This window comes from Lontra canadensis, unplaced genomic scaffold (genome assembly GCF_010015895.1).
Source record: "Lontra canadensis isolate GAN:19392208 unplaced genomic scaffold, GSC_riverotter_1.0 scaffold11, whole genome shotgun sequence".
NCBI classification, from domain to species: domain Eukaryota; kingdom Metazoa; phylum Chordata; class Mammalia; order Carnivora; family Mustelidae; genus Lontra; species Lontra canadensis.
Window position 1 is genome coordinate 6,132,462 of NW_022631005.1, and position 20,896 is coordinate 6,153,357.

The 20,896-nt window shown below is 37.0% G+C and overlaps 2 long non-coding RNA genes across 6 annotated transcripts in view; one reads left to right on the forward strand and one right to left on the reverse strand.

Moving 5' to 3' along the window:
* Positions 1-20,896, forward strand: part of LOC116866842 — an 84,410-nt gene that overhangs the window by 6,231 nt on the left and 57,283 nt on the right. Inside the window, exon 3 of one of the 5 annotated variants that reach the window (XR_004382488.1) lies at positions 20,304-20,530. The exons of 1 other annotated variant lie outside the window; for it this stretch is intronic. This is a non-coding gene — a long non-coding RNA (uncharacterized LOC116866842). Of the gene's footprint in view, positions 1-1,871; positions 2,179-3,320; positions 3,355-18,186; positions 18,332-20,303; positions 20,531-20,896 lie in introns of those variants that run through there. 3 more of the 5 variants (XR_004382490.1, XR_004382487.1, XR_004382489.1) reach the window with 3 other exon arrangements.
* LOC116866841 lies at positions 3,427-18,244 on the reverse strand. Its single transcript, XR_004382485.1, has 4 exons — positions 18,162-18,244; positions 10,744-10,801; positions 4,615-4,654; positions 3,427-3,460 (listed from the first exon to the last, which is right to left on the reverse strand). It is a non-coding gene; the product is annotated as an uncharacterized LOC116866841 (long non-coding RNA).

The following is a 20,896-nucleotide window of genomic DNA, read 5'->3' on the forward strand; positions in this document are numbered from 1 at the left end:
TGTGTCAAATAAATAAAATCTTGAAGAGGAAGAAGAAGAAGGAGAAGGAAGAGGAGAAGGAGAAGAAGAAGATGAAGAAGAAGAAGAGGAGGAGGAGGACGAAGAAGAAGATGATAATGACTTAAGTCTACCTTCAAGTGTCATGAAGCCTAATGAGGGACACAAATATATAAACACCAAAACTCAATGAAAGTTATCTTAGAGAGAGAAACGCTAAGTGTTATAGGAGTTCAGATGATAAGAATAAGAAACTCAATTTGATGGAATTCAGGAAGTTCTTGAAGATAAAAAAGGGACAAAATATTTTGAGGGATGGGAAGAAGTTCACCAGTAGGTAAGAATATCAGAGTATTTGAGAAAAAAGAAACAACATACACAGAGTCATGAAATAGTGAATGATGGAGATGTGTTTAAGAAAATGGTAAGAGGGTCACCGTGACTTGTAGCAGAGGATAATGCTGGGGAATAAGTGCTTTTAGAGCAGGACTGTCAGGAGTCTCAGAGATCTAGTTTGAAATTTTAGATAATGAGAACGCTGTTATAGTAGATGGGCTTGGAGGGATAGAACAATGGGCAATTTTCTCTGCAGCTAATCAGCAGATAGTATCTTGAATGATCTGTGATGCATATTTTGAGTATAGGGTGAGATCAGATGAGTTTGTAAGCCAAGTACTTGCCGTTTCAAATCAATGTAACTCTGTCATGACCATAGGATTTTATGATTCTATCATATGTTTTTCCTAAGTACTTATGCTTTAAGCCTCTCCAGTCACGTTTCTGTTTGATGCCAAAAATCTCTTAGAAATTACTCCATGGCCCAACTGCACCATCTTTCTGTAGCTAGAGAGTCTTCCAAACCCAGCCTTATCCCCCCTTCACTTACCTAAAGTTTATCCAGACTTCAAAACTATATCCTCATAGCTTAGAAATTTAAGTAAATAAGTAACAGTGAGTGATACTGGAGCCTGACCAGTCAGGCAAACTAGTAGTATCTTTAGAATTACTTGGTATTTTTTGCTGAGTTTTATTTCAGAATCTCATGGTAGAAAGAATAGTTGAAAGAAAGAAAAAGGTTGGGAATGCAAGTTGGTGCAGCCACTTTGGAGAACAGTGTGGAGATTCCGTAAGAAATTAAAAATAGAGCTTCTCTATGACCCTGCAATTGCACTACTGGGTATTTACCCCAAAGACACAGATGTAGTGAAAAGAAGGGCCATGTGTTCCCCAATGTTCATAGCAGCAATGGCCACAGTCTCCAAACTGTGGAAAGAACCAAGATGCCCTTGAACGGACGAATGGATAAGGAAGGTGTGGTCCATATATACTATGGAGTATTATGCCTCCATCAGAAAGGATGAATACCCAACTTTTGTATTAACATGGCTGGGACTGGAAGAGATTATGCTGAGTGAAATAAGTCAAGCAGAAAGAGTCAATTATCATATGGTTTCACTTATTTTTGGAGCATAAGAAATAACACAGATGTCATGGGGAGATGGAGAGGAGAAGGGAGTTGGGGGAAATTGGAGGGGGAGAACGCTGAAAAACAATTTGAGGGTTTCGGAGGGGCGGAGGGTGGGAGGTTGGGTGAGCCTGGTGGTGGGTATTATGGAGGGCACGTATTTCATGGAGCACTGGGTGTGGTGCATAAACAATGAATTCTGGAACACTGAAAAGAAATTTAAAAAATAAATTAAAAATAAAAAGAAAGAAATGTCCTGATGCTAAAATTTAACAGCACTACTTTTAACTCAGAGACAGGTTTTGTTTTTATTTAGTTTAGTTTAGTTTCTTTTGTTTGTATTTTGTATAAAGATAACCATTTTCTTCAGCTTCAATTTTTTTAGTAAGCTTTTTTTTTTTTTTTCCAGCTAAAAAGAAGGTAGACATTTACTGCCTCTTGGTCATTTAGCACCCCTTCTCCACTCTTCTCATTCTTTTCTTTGGAGAATTATCTTTTCCCCATTGTATGCAGTTCTACTGGGGTGCTAAAGCTAGGTACTTTCACTTCTATTTCTTCCACTAGATTCCATTAGGCCTTGAAGTTTAAGGAAAATGCTACTTGGAACAAATAAAATTTAAACAAAGGAGAAGAGTCCAGGTGAAGGCTGTATACTGTCAATGGTCATTTCTAATAATGGCCTTGATCCCTGGTAACTAAAAATAGAGGTTGAAAGCTCCCCCATTTATTTATTTTAGAAAGGGAGAACTGGGAGAAGGGGTAGAGGGAGAGAAAGAATATTCAGCAGACTCCGCACCCACCAAGGAGCCCATGCAGGGTTCAGTGTCACAACCCTGAGATCACACACCCTGAGCCAAAACTAAGAATCACATGCTTAACTGACTGAGCCATCCAGGCACCCCAGAGGTTATAAGCCTTTTAGAATATTACAGAGACACAGAGAAGTCAACTCAGTCTGCTCTCTCCACCTTGATACCATCTCCCTAACCTAGTTTTGCCCCTACCTTCAGAAGGACTAAACAAATAGGCCTGTGTTGTGGCATCTCAAATCAGGAATTGGTAGCTCAGCCAGATAGTAGTGATCCTAATGTCAAAAACAGATATACCTGGGACGCCTGGGTGGCTCAGTGGGTTAAAACCTCTGCCTTCAGCTCAGGTCATGATCCCAGGGTTCTGGGATCGAGCCCCGCATCAGGCTCTCTGCTCAGCAGCAAGCCTGCTTCCCTTCCTCTCTCTCTGCCTGCCTCTCTGCATATTTGTGATTTCTGTCTGTCAAATAAATAATAAATAAAATCTTAAAAAAAAAGAAAAACAGATATACCTTGTATCAGCCATAAGACCTTGAACATCAGGGCCATTGTATCTGCCCCAGACAACTAGCTAGTTAAAAATGACTTCCAGCTGTCACTGAAATGCACCAGATTTAAAAGTGTAAAAAGGAAAAAAAACTTTTTTTTAATTATGGCAGTGTAGTAACTGCATTGTCAATGACCATTAAAATAACAATTATGTTTGTTTATCATGGCAAGAATTATATAACTTTAGATACAAGAGATTTCAGGATGAAAACGTCCATCAGGCCCCTGGATATGTTGAAATATTTGGATACTAGGCATTTTGAGAAAATATTTTATCACCATATAGAGAATTATTGAGGGAGAAAAAAGAAAACATTGTTGAGTGAAGAAAGAATAGTATCAGGGCAAATACTATCCTCATACAGTTTTTATTAAATAGTATATGTAGGAGGTAGAAGGAAACACCTTATGACCCATGTATTTGTCTAATAATGCCATACAAACTGATCAGGCTTTGAAATTCTTTTTTCTTTTTTTATGTTTCCCAAATCCCCATAAAGCATTCCCCAAATACTCAGGATGTCACAGATGCTGTTCTCTCACAAGTTCACAAACAAGTTAGGTAGTGACCACCCTCTTTGCCGGCAAGGATATCAGTGGTAATCTGTTCTGAAGGACTTCCTTCTCATGTCCCTTCTCCCTTTTGAAATCCAGTTGCCAGAAATTGTTAGTCTCTTGGAGTTAACCCAGGCTGCTGTCAGCAGGCATTTTTAAGTTGATATCTGAGAGCTTCATGGAGCATAAGCATTTTTTCTGGTTTGACTTTTTGTGCATATGAGTCCAAAGGAGGTTTATACTTGACTATTACTAGATGCAGCTGATAAAAAAAAGTTGACTAACAGGCATTGCCTGATTATTTATATCAGCAATTCTTGTCCCTAGCTGGGGACTCTGAGATTTGTGGGTATTTTTTCCCTTCCCTTCCCTTCTTTTTTTTTTTTTCCCCTGTATGTAGCCTATAATATCCTGATACAAAAGATGTATCCAGTTTCAATGGTCTATTATTCTATGTATATTTTGATCATATTCCATGCCAATAAGTAGCAGTAGCAATAACAAAAAGCAAAACAATGCAAGAGAAGCTATTGTTTTCCACAGTATTGTTAATTCTTTTATCTTAAAATAGTGAAATTATGTCCTTGTATACTTCACAAGTGAAAGACACAGTAGCTCCGAAGAGATTTTATAATTTAAGGATCTTTGTTCAGCCTTCCAGTATTAGCATGTGTTATTACTGCCTTACTCAAGTAGACCCTGAACAGGATTCTGGGAGACAAATGCTTAGTTGTTGATTGGCCTTCTACGACACTTTGTCACTGAGCACTGCCCACTTGGCCTATATTTCCCTGCCCCACCCCACTCTATACTCCAATTAAGGCTGGCAGTGTTATGTCTGAGAAGCCATTTTGCTCAGCTGGTAGTCTCCTAGGGTTCTGTGATTAAATATGTTAAGATAGGAATCAATACATACACATTCTAGTCTGAGGATTTTCCACTTTATATCAAAGGGGGGGGAATCAGTAGTAAAAGAGAAACAGGTGACCATATATTATATATAGTGTGAAACCAAAGGTCATATGAACCTTCCCAATAAGAGCAGAAATGAAATAATGCTCCTCCTCTTACCACCTTGAGTTGGATGCATATAATAGAAAACCATAACAATAGTGACTTTAAAAACTCTCATATAGAGAAATCTGGAGTTAGGTAGTCAAGGCTGATATGACAGCCCCACAGTCATTGAGAATCCACAATCCTTTTATTTTTTGGCTCCCATTCCACCCTCAAGTTTACCTCATAATTCCAGATGGCAGCCAGAGTTCCATTCCCACATCTGTAGTCCAAACATTAGGAAGAGAGAACAAAACATTAAATATCTCTGCTGAATCCATTCCCTTTAAACAGCCTACCCAGAATTCTGTTTCCCCTCATAGGCTAGTACCTCATTGGGTCACACCTACATGTAAGAGAGGAAGAAAATTGTAAGTAGGTTGCTTGCTTTCTACCCCCAAACAAATATTTGTTCCTGAGGAAGAGGGAGAGGGGGAATATCAGATGGCAACTTGCATTCTCTACTCCTTCCTCATTTTTGGTGAGAAAAGTGAAAAGTTTTATCTGAACACAGATTCATAGCCTTGAATTACTGAAAAGCGGTTTGATCCTAGGCTCAAACCTGGGGCCCAGGCTTCCTCTACATGGCCACCACTTGGGCTGACTTACTTGATCCAGAAATAAAAGCATTATAGAGGAATGTCCATAATATAAAGCAGAGACCAGAAGATTATACACTTTATAAATCAATGACCCCTTTGTATTCTTTAGCCATTTCATTATGGGTTTTCTCTCCATATTGCTCAGGGCATTTGGCCTTGTTGACCTGCAGCAAGTTGTGAATTAGCCCATTCATCTTAAAGAGAAAAAGGGATACCTACTATAGTACATGCTACATATTTTTTATTTGAAATGTAATAATTTTTCAAAAGAATGTGTTTACTCAAACAATTATGTCATCAGCTTCTTGAAAGTATCCATAGACTTAAGAATACATGTTAAACTGATGTAGTTGCAAAATACCATTTATAATCATTTCCCCCTAACTATACATAAGCGCTGAAAATTGAGCTTAATTTTTCTTAGCTAGATAAACGTAGCCAAAATGTTGCTTCATTTAGATTCAAACATATAATCTGAAAACAGAGACTTCAATTCTAGTGTTTTCCTGAAGAATGGGAGTAGGAAAAGTGGTAATTTTTTTTTCATTTTTTTTAAAGATTCTGTTTATTTGAGAGAGAGAGTGAAGGAGAGAGAACAAGCACAGGAGAGGGAAAATGGGCAGGAGAGGGAAAAACATACTTCTTGCTCAGCAGGGAGCCCAACACGGGGCTCAATCCCAGGACCCCGGGATCGTGATCTGAACCAAAGGCAGACGCTTAACTGACTGAGCCACTCTGGCACCCCTTTTTTCCATTTAATTATAAAGAAGGACTGTTCACATTTTATTATTTTTATTTGGCCTATCTAAATATCTGTAAACTATCTTTGGAGGAAGAGTTGATTCAATTTTTTTAAACTTGTCATTTCTGATGATTTTGATTAATAACTATTCAAGGATTCTAAATTTATAAATAAGCTATGTTGTAACAGTGGTGTGTAAGATGAAGAACAATATACATATTCTTAGCTACTTCTGGTTATAATAGTTTTGGAAAACATTGCATTCATTTCACAGCAATACAATTAGAACTAAAACTGAAAAATCTGAATAAAATGAAAAATTAAAACAGCCTATTAAGCTATTTCTACAAAGAACTTGGAAGAATCATTTTGACTACTTTTATCTAAAGATCTAAAAGATGGGGAAGGGAAAATCATCACCATACAATGGAAATCAGGTTAAAAGGCAAACATGTACAAAAGAGCAATTGACATTGAAGAAACCCCCACAAAGGAAGAAGGGCTGGTGTGTTCAGAAGTCAAAGGCCTTCACTGAAGACAGGGTCTCTTTGCTTCTGGGGCTCCACCACCTTGTTATTCCCCAACAAAGGCCTATTCTTTGACTGAATTACCACTCTTACTTCTGTGACCCTATTTCCTTTCCTTGAAACTTAGTCTGACCTCCCTTTCAAAAGAGAAACATTTAACTTCCCAGAGTCTCTCTCAACCTAGGTCTACAGGCTAGAGATTCTCTAGGAAATTTCTTTTGACTTTAGAGTTCACATATTCTGGAAAATCCTATGTATACCAAGAGAACCATTTCAAGTCAAAATTTAATGAGGAGTGATATTGTCAGATGCTGGGAGACAGGTAGAATATTTTCTGGGTTCTGGGATGCCTAAATTCCTACCTTTTATAAACTTTGTGTAATCAATAGAAAGTCAATAAGAAGACAAAAAAGTGCAGCTTGATAATTTGAATAGTACTAACTCAGGGCCCTTCAGAGGTTGACTAAGCCAAAATGTAACTTTTTCTAATAAAGGAAGCCATGTTAACAAAGGCTGTTTTCAAAAGCAGGAGGACCAGCTCTACTAAACAGACCATCTAGGACAGCTGTGCAAGTTCAACAGTGAAATAATTAGACATTCCAGACTGCTGCCATTTGATAAGAGGTGCCCAGACAAGGTCTCTGAAGCAGTAAAACAAGGGTCAGTAACACAATGAGGAAAAAAAAAGTGTGAATGGAATGAGTAATACTGAATGGAATTAAGATTCTGCACTTGCTTCACCGAAGATTTATAATCAAGAAAATCTCAAACCTAAATAAAGTAAGGTCTGGAATGTTGGAAAGCTTCAGAGATGGGAACATGTGTGAGGCTGCCAAATGGGTCATTGTTTCTAAAAATGATGTGTCCCAAGATGACAGCAGACTTGTTTTTCAGACAACTGGCATTCATTTATTGTGATTGCTCCAATACTTTCTTCCTTCTCGATTTGTCCAGAATATGTTCAGTTCTGACAAGGCTAGAGAGGAATCCACATGTGTTGCCAAATTGAAGACTGTGACTGTTAGGGGGTTTAGATTTTATGAATATCATTTTCATTTGGTAAATGTTACTATAATATTTAGGGAAAGAAGAAGAAATGGGTCAGATTAAGCATATCATTCAGTAGTCAGTTCAGAAAGCTCAGAACTCAGAAGCTATAAACAGCTTCCTGTTAATCAGCTCTTTTTTGTAAGTTCAAAGGACCAGTTATTATTTGTATATTTTAGTTGTTTTTCCTCCTGATTATTCCTTAAAAGTCTTTCTAATGGCATTTGCCTTTGATTAGCATCTGTTAGATTTTATTGAGTTCTTGTTTGATTTGTTGGCTTTATTGGTGGTAGTTGGAAATGGTTCGGTGTATGGCTACTCATTATTTTCCAAAGACTGATTTCCAGACAATTTACATATTGTCTTCCCTTATATCCTTGCAGTTTCTTTACTCCTACATCAACCTCAGCCAGCTGCTTTCTGTGCCCTTGTCTTAATTAAAGGTGTTGCTATTTACACAAAAACTAGGAGTCATCCTCTATCATAGCTCTTTTACCCCCACATGCAATCAATCACCCAATCTTGACAGTTTACTGCAGAAATGTCTTCAAAATCTGTTGCTTCTCCTTTCTTATCATCTCTCTATGAGGTTATTGAAATGACTTTCTCACTGGCCTCCCTATCGTGATTCTTCAGTCCCTTTCATCTCCCCTCTCACACTCCTCCCCACTAATACTAGCCATCATAGACAAGACCTGTGGAGTTGATTCTCTGGTTAAAGGCTCCCTTTCATTCATCTCCCATTGCCTGCAGGATACAATGCAGTCACTAGGATGGCACCAAGGCCATTTTTATCCTACTTCACTTCCTTCCCAGCCTCATCTCCTGCCATATCCTCCCATGCCCTCTGCTTCTCGCCACTGACCATCTCACTATTCTTTAAAATTCTGTGCCCTTTTATGACTCTATAGCTTGACACATGCAGACCTTGAGCCTCAAACCTTTCCTCACTCTCTCTTCCAATGTTTTGTTTGTTTTGTTTTGTTTTAAATGAGATGCGGTCCAAATGTCTCTTTACCATGATGTCTTTCCCTGCAGTACCAGGTAGAATTTGCTGCTCCTTGAAGTCTGTTGAAACCTGTATTATAGAAACCTGTTACAGCATATACCATGTTCTGTTTGGAATCACCTTTCTAATGGCTGCCTCTGAACATTATGTGAACTAACTCTATGATAGCAAAAACTGTTTTATTCATCTTCTTATACCCATGTCCAAGCATAGGTCCTGGCACAAAGCAGGAGCTCAGAAAGAGTTTGGGTACCAAATGGTTTTATAAGGCAGACATTTCAGATTGCTTATAAGGTTTTTTAAGAGCAGGTCTTCCGTCAGCATTCTGAGAAAACCCTACACACAGGAAATGTTTTTTAGCAGCAAGAAATTTCTGCATAAAATCAATAAATGACGCTACAAAATGGTCATAAATGGAAAAATGCCCAGGGAACATCCATCCATCCATCTACCCGTTGATTCAACAAATATTTTTGAGCTTCCACTCAGTGCCAGGTACTATGCCAGATGCATCAACAATAACAGCTCTGGGGAAAGACGGAGAAGCCTTCCCAGGCATATCTGGAAACTCAACTAATTCTACCAGCAATATTCTCTGGGTAAATGAGCAGTAGATTATGTATGTGTCTGTAAACACACATACAGAGTGATATTATGTTTTAACCATCAGGAAGGTGGATACATTTTTTTTACCCTGAAGCCCTTATCCACAGGAAAGGTGTGCTGCAATAATGTGGGATGAGGTAGGAGAAGACATAGTAAGATGATCTACCAGCAAACCTAGGGCTTAGGGTGTAGCTTTGAAGAGAGATTTTAAGCCTCCCCATCTTTCTTTCCAACCTCACAGGAAGAAAAAAGTCAGTAATGAATTAGAGATTGAAGCATCTGATTTTTTTATTGTTTGAGTATCCATACACCAATGGCAACTGTTTTCTAAAGACCATCAATCTTTGTGCTGAAAAACACTGCATTACTTAAAAAAAAAAAAAAAGTGGCTTTTTGTGAAAAGGGGGACAATGGTCAACCAAGAAAGATGATAAACCCAACTCTTACCGGCAGAGCTGATAATGATCAGTCAGTTGCATGCTATTTCACAGCTGATACCTCTTCCAACAACAACAAAAAAAGGGAAAAAATGATATTAATTGCAAAAGTTTCACAGATGTCTGCAGCAGTTGACCAGAGCTCCTGGGTTATTGCTTGTCAGACTATTAATGGGTTTGGCTAACCATGACAGTCATTACTTTTCCCCCTCCTGTGAGCTACTTTCTGTGTAATTTATGCATAGGTTTTGCCAAGATTTGACAACTTTCAGGATATTAACATAAAATTAGACTGCAGAGCTGAACAATGGGTGGCTTTAAAATTAGCTGTGGTGAAAACCAATCAAACAGAATTAGCTTTTCCTTTACATTGCTCCAAAATTTATTATCGATGTCTTCCTTTCCACAGATAAGAGATCATGTCAGCAATTCTGCACAGATTAGAGGAAGGAGGAAGTTCTGAGAGAGACATGTTGTCCAGTGACGTTGGAGAAGAGTCTCTTGTAAACCAGGCAAGCTCCCCGTAGATAGAATGCCTGACAATAGCTGAAATGAAATTGTGCAGCAACCATTCCTTAAATTTATCAAAAGACACCCACATTTTGAAGCTTATCTGAGAGAAGAACTTTTCCTTTGCCATCTCTCAGTTCCACACAGCTTGCTGTTGAATGCCATTACAGAATGCGATGTGCGTGTTAATAAGCCAGGACATCTGGTAACCAGCTTTTTTCTGATTCATTAACTGACTCTGCTTCTGTGGCCAGGGGGGATGAGAAGAGAAACTGGAAGATTTTGCTTTTAGCAAATGGGCACATGATATATGCCTTGCATCTTTGGTCTTGCCTCAACTTTTAAACTTTACTCCAAGGTTAGCATTTAAGTGCAGGCAACCTTTGGTGAGCAGTGTCTTGTCCCATATAGAAAACAAATAGTATTTAAATCATTCTGTATAGTCTAAGAATGCAGGAAAGAGGAAACGAATCTTAGAAATCCTGTAGCCTAAATCCTATTTTAAGGCGGATCCGGAAGTAAAGAATTTGCTTTGGATTACACAGGTATATCTGTGACAAAGCAGGGGACAGACTTCCCATCTCTTGACCCTCCTCTCAGTCTTTCTACTTAAGGATGTTGTTTTCACTAATTTTTGTGTTTTTTTTTTTCATTTGCCTTATTGTTCTTTTTTAAGTTACCAAACAGTGTCTCCCTGATTTTTTTTTTCTTTTCTGAACCCCAGTCATATGTTTTTAGATTACCAAAGCAGACTACAAGTGCCAAATCCATCCTCCTGCCTCCTCTAATAAGTGATTAGGGACCCATTCAAGCATTTATAAAAGGTACTTACGGATAGTTAATTTAAACTTTTGAGGAATGGACAACATCAATCCAGGTTGTGAGTAGCCCTGGGGAATAGAATTAACTCACTTTAGAAATACAATGAGAAAACTCAAATAGAAAACAGGCAAGGTTCTAAAAACCTCCTAATAATCAAGATGTTCAAAATTAAACAACAACAAAAAATACTATTATCCCCATCAGAAATTTTTAAAAGGGTGAAAAACCTTCTTATTGAAATAAACCAGGTCTGAATGCTCCAGAGAGTGATTTGGGTAAAAGAAGTCTGACTTGATGGTACATGTTGGGCGATGAAATGGACAATGAAGTTTCCATATGTTGTTTTTATGCAGTAATTAGAAACTGTCACACACCGTTTCATTTTTTCATTTCCTTGGGCTTATTTGCATGTTGGAACTTCCTTTGGAGCAGAATGGAGAGCACCAAACTGGCACCCAGTTGAAATGAGGAGCAGTGGCTCGTGGGCGTCCTCCCCACCTCAGAGGCAGGAAGGAAGCCAGGGGTAGGTAGTGTGTGGGCGCAGAGGCTTGCGAGGCTGCCAGCCGTGCAGCTGCCCTGGACACTGTTCACGTGGCGCCTCACCCTGCCTGGGTCGAACCGCTAACCAAGCCTTCCAATTGGTTATTATGGAGCACTTTGGCTCCCCTAAGCTGATCTCCCCCTTAAAGCACTTTCATTCCATCCCAATTATCTTCCCTTTTCTATTTGCCTGGGCAGACTTGAAGGCAGGTACCCCATCTTGCCCAGTGGCAGGCACAATATGGTTCCCATGGGACCTTAGCAAATCTAAATAAATAACCTTTTCATGTCTGGATTCTTATTTTCTATCTTTTTCTATCTTTTTAAAAAATCATCAGCAGGGGCACCTGGGTGGCTCAGTCAGCTAAGCGGCTGCCTTTAGCTCAGATCATGTTCCCCGGGTCCTGGGATCCAGTCCCACATCGGTGTCCCTGCTCAGTGGGGAGTCTGCTTCTCTCTCTCTCCCTTGGCCCCTCCCCCTGGCTCAAGTTCTTTTGTTCTGTCTCTCTCAAATGAATAAATAAAAATCTTTAAAAAAATGAAATAAAAAATCATCAGCATCATAAAATCAAAAATTTTGTCCAAGCTGTTTCCCTTTAGGAAAGATTGTAGTTGGAAGTTGTAAACTCCGGAAGTCTTTTGAATGTCAACTGCATTCTAAAAATCTGCAGCTTTCTACTAATAAGCTGTTACTAGCGAAATGAGAAATCCCAGGAAGCTAGAAGTAGAAAGAAACTTCATTTGTCCAAGATGAATTATCTATCTACCTGGACAGCTATTCAACAGAATATTAAATGACCTTGAACTGTAAGAAGAATTGAATTAGGTGGGCATAATTTGACTTAGGATACAGTAAAAAAAAGTTTCCAAATATCACATATTTGTCGGAAAGAAATTCCTTGAGAAGTTTAAAATGCCATCTTAATTAAATCATTTAAATAAATAATTTATTTTAAAACAAACATCAAGAAAAACAAACCTCTGATTAATTCCACCTCCAGAAGCAAGCATTGTCACTATTTTGATATTTGACTTTTCCATGTGTGAATTTATAGATATGTTTATATGTAAATTATTCACCAAAAAAGTTGACTAATAATAAACTAGTGCTTTGTAATACATTTTTGGCATAAAAGACATCAAGAACATTTTTTTCATGACCAATATTTCTATTACATTATTTTATTAGCTCTATAGGGTTCTAGAATATAAGTATTCCATATTTTATTTAGGTATTCTCCTTTTTTTAAAGGCACCTAGATGTTTTAGAATTTTTCCTATTATAATTGAGGTGATAACCACTGTTGAAAATTCATGTTAAACATATCTTTATTTCTTTGTGGTCTATTTTCAGAAGTAGAAGTGTCTGGTAAAAGGCTATGCCCATTTTTAAAAATGGGTTCTGATACATATTACCATTTGCCTTCCAGAAAAGTTGTATTAATTTAGAATCCCACCAGCAGAGCATGGCACACTTGTCTCCTCGCTCCCCTGCCAACATTCAGCGTTATGGTTCTTTTTAATCTTTGCTAATCTGTGGAGTGAAAAATGGTGTGTCTTTGTTGTTTTAATTAATTCATTCCCGAAACCAGTATTTCTGAGGCTAGAATGGCACCTACTTGCTCCTATGCATAATTGTATGCCAGTCGTTATACCTAGAATTCATTATTACTTGTGTTTTATAGGGGTTTACAGCAGGTAAAACTAATCTGTTTAGGCCACACGGCTATTTGGTCTCATAGGAAAATCCAGATTTATGTAAATAGCAGGGACAGGGGCGATCTTCTTCCTTGTGTCTGGGAGAAAACAAAATAAAATAGCTTTTAAAAGTCATACGTGGCTTGGTGCTGAGGGAGAAAGGCGTGAGCTGGTCGGAGGGTAACAGGGCTATTGGTCAGCCCAGTGGAAGACATCCATTGGCTACAGCACCACTGTTAGAGGTGACTGTGTTGGTATCTGTAACATGTTGATGTGTGAAGTGAAAAAATGAATCCTATTCCTCAGGAGAATCCTGCATATGTCAAGTATATTGTCTCATTAAGCCAATCCATTTATCAACCCACTGAATGCCAATTAAATTGCACAGGATGGTGCAGGTATATGGTGGGCTGTTGGTGCCAAACTTTATTACAGCTGAGCTTTTCTGGCGCAGTGTGTTCTACCCAGCAAAATGGCAGGCATATCAAAGCCAAATTAAATGTTCTTGAAATAATGCCTTTAAAGAGGATGAAATGCCACAACCTGGCAGAAGAGAATGTGAAATGTAATGTCAGTTCTTAGTGTACTTTTAGTTCCAATGAAGATGTCAAGGCTCACATCCAGCCAGTGCCAAATGTCTTCACAGCGTGCAAATTAGATCAGTGTAATTTCATCAGGAGAATGATCAGACTGTGCTGTAGCTATGGTTGAATTCACTGCTTCTGCCGAGGGCTGGGCTGAGGACTGGGGGCCAGCTGAGCTCACACTGCCATCCTCAGAAAGAGAGGGAATCTGATTTAACGTATTGTTCTCTTGATGCCGCTGTTGAAAGTTGGCCCCACCTCTCAGAAATATTGCTAAATGAGCATCTAACGTAGATTACATTGATTTTGCTTGGAATTAAAAAAAAAAAATCTGTTCAGTGAAAATTAAACCCCAAGTAAGTAAAATACTAAGCCGGCTGCCAGGAGGCTATTAGAAGCGGAAGAGTTTTCTGTTTGTGATTAAACGTAAGATTTGTATGAAAACATAGATATTGGTATTAAATACTTAAAGTATTCAAATTCTAGGTATGTTTGGAAATATATATAAACTAATACATTGATATAATGATACATATTCTTTAGACACTAGAGATAAGTAAATTCGTAATAGGAAATAAACAATACTGAAAATCTCTAACTAAAAAAAAAAGCCCATTAAGGATATTACAATTAATATTCAGTGTTAAGTGTGGGGAAATGGATCAGGGTATGTATCTTGGGAAGGACACTATAAGTGATTTAATGTTTGGAATAAATTGAGGTGCTCGCTTCGGCAGCACATATACTAAAATTGGAATAATTAAGATAAACCAAATTTATAACAAAAGGACACTTATCATCCTGAAATTGTTTTCTTTTTTGAAATTGTTTCTTAATGCAGCACTGTTCAGTGTATTTCGGAAATATTATTTTGGTTTAAAAATGGATTTTTCTTTTCTTTTTCACATACAGTTTTCTAACAGAATAGTAGTATCCTCAGGAAAGACAAAGCAGAATCCCAACACTTAGGTGGAATTGTTTAACTGTATTTGTTAACTATGTCCTCAGGATTTGTTAACTGTATCTTCAGGAAAGACAAAGCAGAAATCCCAACACTTGGGTGGAAGCTAAAATAGCTAGAGAATTTTCAGTGTTTCAGGTCTAAATAAGTTGTGGTTGATTTACTGCCGTTTCAAACTATACACATTTTGCTAATGCAATAATAAAACATACTGTTTTAATTCTTTTGCAAAATATTTTTAAATATTTACTATATGATCTTTATAAGATACGTATACAATGTTAACTAATGAAGAAGAAAATAAAAAAGTACCTATGGCCCACTCTCCAAACATAACAATCCTAATACTTTTATATATTTTTTCTAGTCTTCAATCAGTTTATACCTGACTTTTTTCCAGTTGGGGCTCTATTGTTCATATAGTTTTATTTCCTGCTCTTAACATATCATGAGCATTTTCTATGCCAATAAACAGTCCTTAAAATTATTTTAATAGTATAAAATACTCTATTGTGTATAACCACCCCATTATTGTATGTTTATACTGGTATTTAGCTATTTACCTTCACAATGAACATACAAATAAATTTTTGTCTATATCTAATTAATTTCTTAGGACAAATTCCTAAGAGTTGAGGAATTACTAAGTTAAAGGTATGAATTTTCGAAGTTCTCATTATTACCATGCTATTTCTCAGAATCTACCTATAAATCTATTTTAACCCCCCCAAAAAAATACCTTAATAAAATGAGATCCATAAAACAATTCATTTTTGCGTACCAACAGCCATATTTTGACTTCTACATTTCAAACCTTAAATTAAATAGAAATGGGACACTACATCAAAAACTAATGATGTATTGTATGATGACTAATGTAAGATTAAAAAAAAAAATGGGATGAAAAATAGTTCAAAAACTCTAAAACTACCCGAAATCTGAGACTAAGATTATGGCCATCTTCCTTCTGTTATTGCTATTCACTAATGAAAAATGTGCGTTCTCAGTTTCCGGAAACTAATTTAAGTGATTGATTCAATTATTGTAGAACACAGTGAAAGTCAATGAAAATGATTTTCCCAGCCTTGAAACTATTTTGACATTCTCCCCATGTATTTACGTGGTGTAGACAAACCAATAATTTACTAAAAGCTAGTGTTACTTTGAATTACTTTTCATTCCTGTATATTTCTTCAAAATCATTTAGACTCTCTATTGTGGAACTTTCTTTCATTTTCTATTTTAGCAATAGGTACAAGACCCAAGGCTATCTCTGGGGCTTGCCAAGGCCCAGATGCCAAGGCTTGGAACATTCTAGTAGCAACATCTGGCCTTTTGGTGAGCTCCACAGGCAGTTGTGCACTCAGCTCAGAATTGCCTCTGGGGATGTCACATAGTCAAATAATCTACTGATATTTGGGCTGGGTGTTCTCTAAGGAAACATTTGTCTTTCTGCTCACTTTGAATATGTAGCAGATACCATTAGGGCTATTAATTATGTGGAAAAATAATGTTTTCTATACAAAACAATTTGTTTTAAAAATCTTGCTTCGTTACTTTAATTGGTAATGTTGCATTCCCGCCTAGTTTCCAGCTGTTTGTGACATTTTTCACAAGTCAGGAGAGACACTGACTATTTCCTTTCTGGATAAATTTTGAACTGCACAAATTTATAAAAAGTGGCTAGATTTGCATTTAGAAATGGCTTAAGTTATTGATGGTAATTGAAAAAAGGATACCTCCAAGATATTTCCTCAAAAATAACTTTACTAGTTGGTTGTGTTAAGAATATTTCCTAAGTATCTGCAATGCTGTGATCCACTCAGATAATTGGTTTCCTGTCATTAGGTGGCTAAAGATCTGTTTTAATGTCTTTTCAATCAAGAGATTAAAATCCATGTTCAAACAACACCAGTAATTAATTTAAAGTTATTATCAATTTAGCATAAAGAGTAATCCCAACTGTTTCCTTTTTTGAGTATGCAAGATTAATCAGACACAAGAAAAAATACAATTAATGTATTGCCTCCAACAATTTTCTGTTTTTCATGGGGAAAGACAAAAAATGCATTTATGCATATTTGCCTAGGATGCAAAAGACCTAATATCATGTCAAAAACACAACACAAAAACTTCTGATAAATCTTTATCCTATCACTTTTAGAAGTTGCTAGATTTTAGCTTCTTAATAAATTCTGCTTATTGTAACATTACTGTGTAGTTCATTTTCATTGATAATGAACTGTTCAATTTTTCATACTTCCTTAGAATTTTATTTCCCAAGAAAGTTTAAAAGCAGAAATTCGTTTGCATCTATTTGGAGAGTTTGATATTTTTTAGTATTTTTTCAAGGAAAACTTTATTTATATAATCTTGAGTTGCAGTACTGACTGAGAGATTAGCATTTTCTAGCACAGATTCAAAATGTGCACATATAAATGTTTAATTTCTGCAATAAAATCAGACTCTATGTTAAATATCAATTGAATATTTACCCAACTTTCAAAAGAAGTAGGAAAAATCCCTTTATAATGACCATTTAAATGTAGTTTTCCTATAATGTCTAAATGATTAAGATTGAGAATCTATATGATAGAATTGTGGATTGATGGTTTTTATGCAGACCCAGTGCAATGGGAATTATTGATTGGGTAGTAAAATTACAGCAAACGGTCAGTTGAAGACATTCAGGTTTTGGCATTTCTGCTTTCTTATAAAGGGGATAATTTCTTTTTTAACTAAAGACTTAGAAACAACCAAATTAGCCTACATAGCATGAGTTAATAGAGTCTGTTTTGTAAAACTACCAACTTGAACAAAACTAGAACTAATTACTATATGAACCAGCCAACTAAGAAGTCTTTCTTATGCACTTGGCACCAACCTCAAATTCAACGACCCAGACACTTCTAAACTCCGTTTAACTTTGCTCTTTTCCATTCAAACCTATCCTTTCTTTCAATTCTTAAATATGCACTTTCTCATTGGCTTCTTATTCCTGTGGATAGGGTCTAAAATCTTCCATAATGTTATCACTGGTCACAGATTTGTCGTGTCGCTGGCTTCACTCATTAGTGGGGCATCAGGATTAGATTAGCCTTGCTCTACTTGTCTGTTCTGACTTTGAATCAGATGGTCACTCTCACTGTCTGAACAAATGGACTGGGGGGGCGGAAACTTTTGTTTTGTCCCTGTAGGAAGAAAAATGTCTTTGGGCTAGAAATCAACAACCCAAATGTGGCTGGGGCAGTAACCTTTCTCTGCTTTGGCACTGTCATAGACAATCCCTTATACCCATATTTTCCTCCACTTGAGAGGCGACAGCACCAGCACATAATCTCTAGCTGGTGCCTTACACTAAAGCAGTAACCAGCCTGGGTGTGGATGCCAGGTGGGAGCAGGAAGGTGGAGACAGAGGCTTACCTAACTAGAAAGGTAGCTACACTCAGAGAACAGTAGAGTTTCATGCTTAACATAGGGTAAGAATATTCATGCCTTGATATCCTCCTAGTAGGGCTGGGATTAAGAAGCAGTTATAACTTTAGGAACAGAGAAGTGACATTCGTGCCACTACCGGCTCCTTGGAATTTTCCAGTTTTATCTTCCTTGTATTTTTCTCTTCCCATACCCTTCATTATCCCTTACCTCTTTTTGCTCTTCTCTTCAAAAGCTCTCTCCTCAGGTGACATCAGCAAGGTAGCAAAGCAAGAACTTCTGAAAATTTTCTCTTCCATAAAGCAATGAGAAAATTGGGGAAAGAAATGATCAAAGTCAACTTTTGCATAACTTTGCAAATTAACTAAAGGATTTTAGCACTTCACAAAGAGTTCATTCAAGAAAAAGGTCGGAATCACGGTAAGAGCAGCAAGTTTTGTGGGATTTTAACTTGTGCTGTTCTTATTTTCACTCCCCAGCTCAGTGGTAGCCTTGAAAATTCACGGCCCATAATCACAGTGAAAACCAGCACTCTGGCAGCCACTGGAAGGAGCAGAACACAGTTGAAGCTCCTTCAAAGTCCCATTCCCAGAGAACTGTCATTGGCTGACCTATTTAGTGTTTCTCTTGAAGAACCCCCTTGCAAGACTGTCTTTATCTCACCGGACTCAAGAGATTTACCACTGTGAAAAGAAAGGTCTTTTATCTGGGGCATTTGTAAAAAACAATACAGGAAATTGTTAACATTGTGGTTGTCTGGGTCATGGAGAACAGTTGGAGCAAACATTAGACTAACCTCTAAGCTTAAGAGGAAAAAATTGGGAAATATGTTCATAGGGGCTTTGGCAAGCTGTAATATATCCCTGGTGATCTAGAAAGTTGTGCATACACCCAGGGTTGTGTACAAATTTTAGGAACAACTCAAAAAGGCACTAAGTTCTCACTCTTGGCTGCCCGTGAGGTTCTGCACGAGCTGGAAGTAATGGCTGTTGCAGAGTTTCCCACTGCCTGGCTCCATGACAGAGGCATACCCAACATGCACATCGAGCCCTTTGTCAAAAATTAGGAGATTCATTGGTTCTAGGCGGTAGAGGAAATCTCTGCCTAATTATTAGCTGACTGCTAACCTAAATGATCAGAGGCATCAGTGGCCAAAAATGACAAAGAAGACAGATTTTATGGAATTAGAAAGATCACCAAACAGCAGCAAACAGCAGTAAGAATAAGCCCGGGGGAGGTAGAGATTCTAATTTCTGTAGTTCCTACATTATATTATTTAGATTGCCAAATTTTCAACAAAAATTTATGACACACACAGAGAAGTAAGAAATTTGACCCTGATATGAAAAAAAGCCATCAATAACAAATGTACCGTAGAAAACTCAGATATTGGACTGATGAGACAAAGACTTGAAGTCACCTATCTAAATATGTTCAAAGAACTAAAAGAAACTATGTCTAAAGACCTAGAAGAATGTATGGGAATGAGGTCTCATTAGGAAGGATAGTTTTACTGTTTATAGGATTTTTAGCTGTCATTCTTTTTCTTCCAGCATTTTGAATATTCATTCCTCAGCTTTCTGGCCTTCATGGTGTCTAATGAGAAGTCAGCTGTTAATCATGTTGAGGATTCCTTGTATGAGATGTTTCCTGCTAGAGAGTAGACTGTCTTCACTTCATTTGCCTTAGAACAATTTTATAGGTTTCTTTTCTTAAAAAAACAAATTAGTGGCTCAGTGTTTTCTACACATAACTCAACTAATGAATTGTAGGACTGTTTCCTGTGATAAACACAATCTTTATAGACTCTGGCAGACATATAATATCATCATTCTAATTATTAATGGTGTTAGGAAAACTCGTTCAAAACTTAGGAATTAGACAAAGCAGGATTATATGTTCTTTCAGTGTTATATTGATGTATCATCTGCAGGACCACTCAAAGATTAATTATCTAGGGAATTGGAGCTTTATTTATTCAAATATTACCTACTGATTGCTCTATGAAGTTTCATATATATATATATATATATATATACATATATATGCATATATATGTATATATATATATATATATATTTTTTTTTTTTTTTTTTTTGTGGAGGTACAAATGAATTCTTCCTGGTAGAAAATATGATTGTGTTGACTAGATTATTATGTTGTTTTGTGTTTGACGTAGCAATCTTATTCGGGCTTTCCTTCTTCTTTCCCTATAAATATCCAGGTCCTCAAATACTCTTTGAATCAATTTTATCATTCTGCTGTCTCAGGCATTAGTGAGTTTAACAAATATTAGACATATACTTTTTCTGTATTTATTTAAGATTATATTGTTTCTTTTACCTTTCACAGTACTAAACTAAGTTGTCCAGTTTACAGAAATCTTTTCAGGACTCTTGCCATGATTATTTTTTTCAACCCCAAAACATTTTTCAGGTAAGTCCATATTTAAGAAAAGTATGAGACTGGTCTATTTCAAAACAAATCTACTTTCTCCCAGTCCAAAGCACTAAGTATGCAATAGAGGGCCTCACAAGCATATGTGCCTTTCTGCATCTATTTCTTCAAAGGAATGTGAATTCTATGTCCTGTTTTCACCCACAGGCAGGTCCTTGAAGAGATATTTATGAAGTGGGAAAATAAAGGACTCCAATTCAAATGATGTAATCGCAAATCTGATTAATGGAATCCATGTGAAATTCTTGACATTCACTTTGCCTTAATTAAATGCCTGATCATGATGCCCAGATGTTAGATGTTAGACTTAAAAAAAAAAAAATGTGAGCATGTACTTTGTAAACTTTCAGTCTGTCTTCTTCTTTTGGAGATTTACATTTTATTACCCATTTTGGGATACCCTTAAATTATACTATATCCTCAAATCATTTCTTACCCAACAAGTGTTAATAAAAAGGCTTTTGAGTGAAATTTATTCACTAATGCTA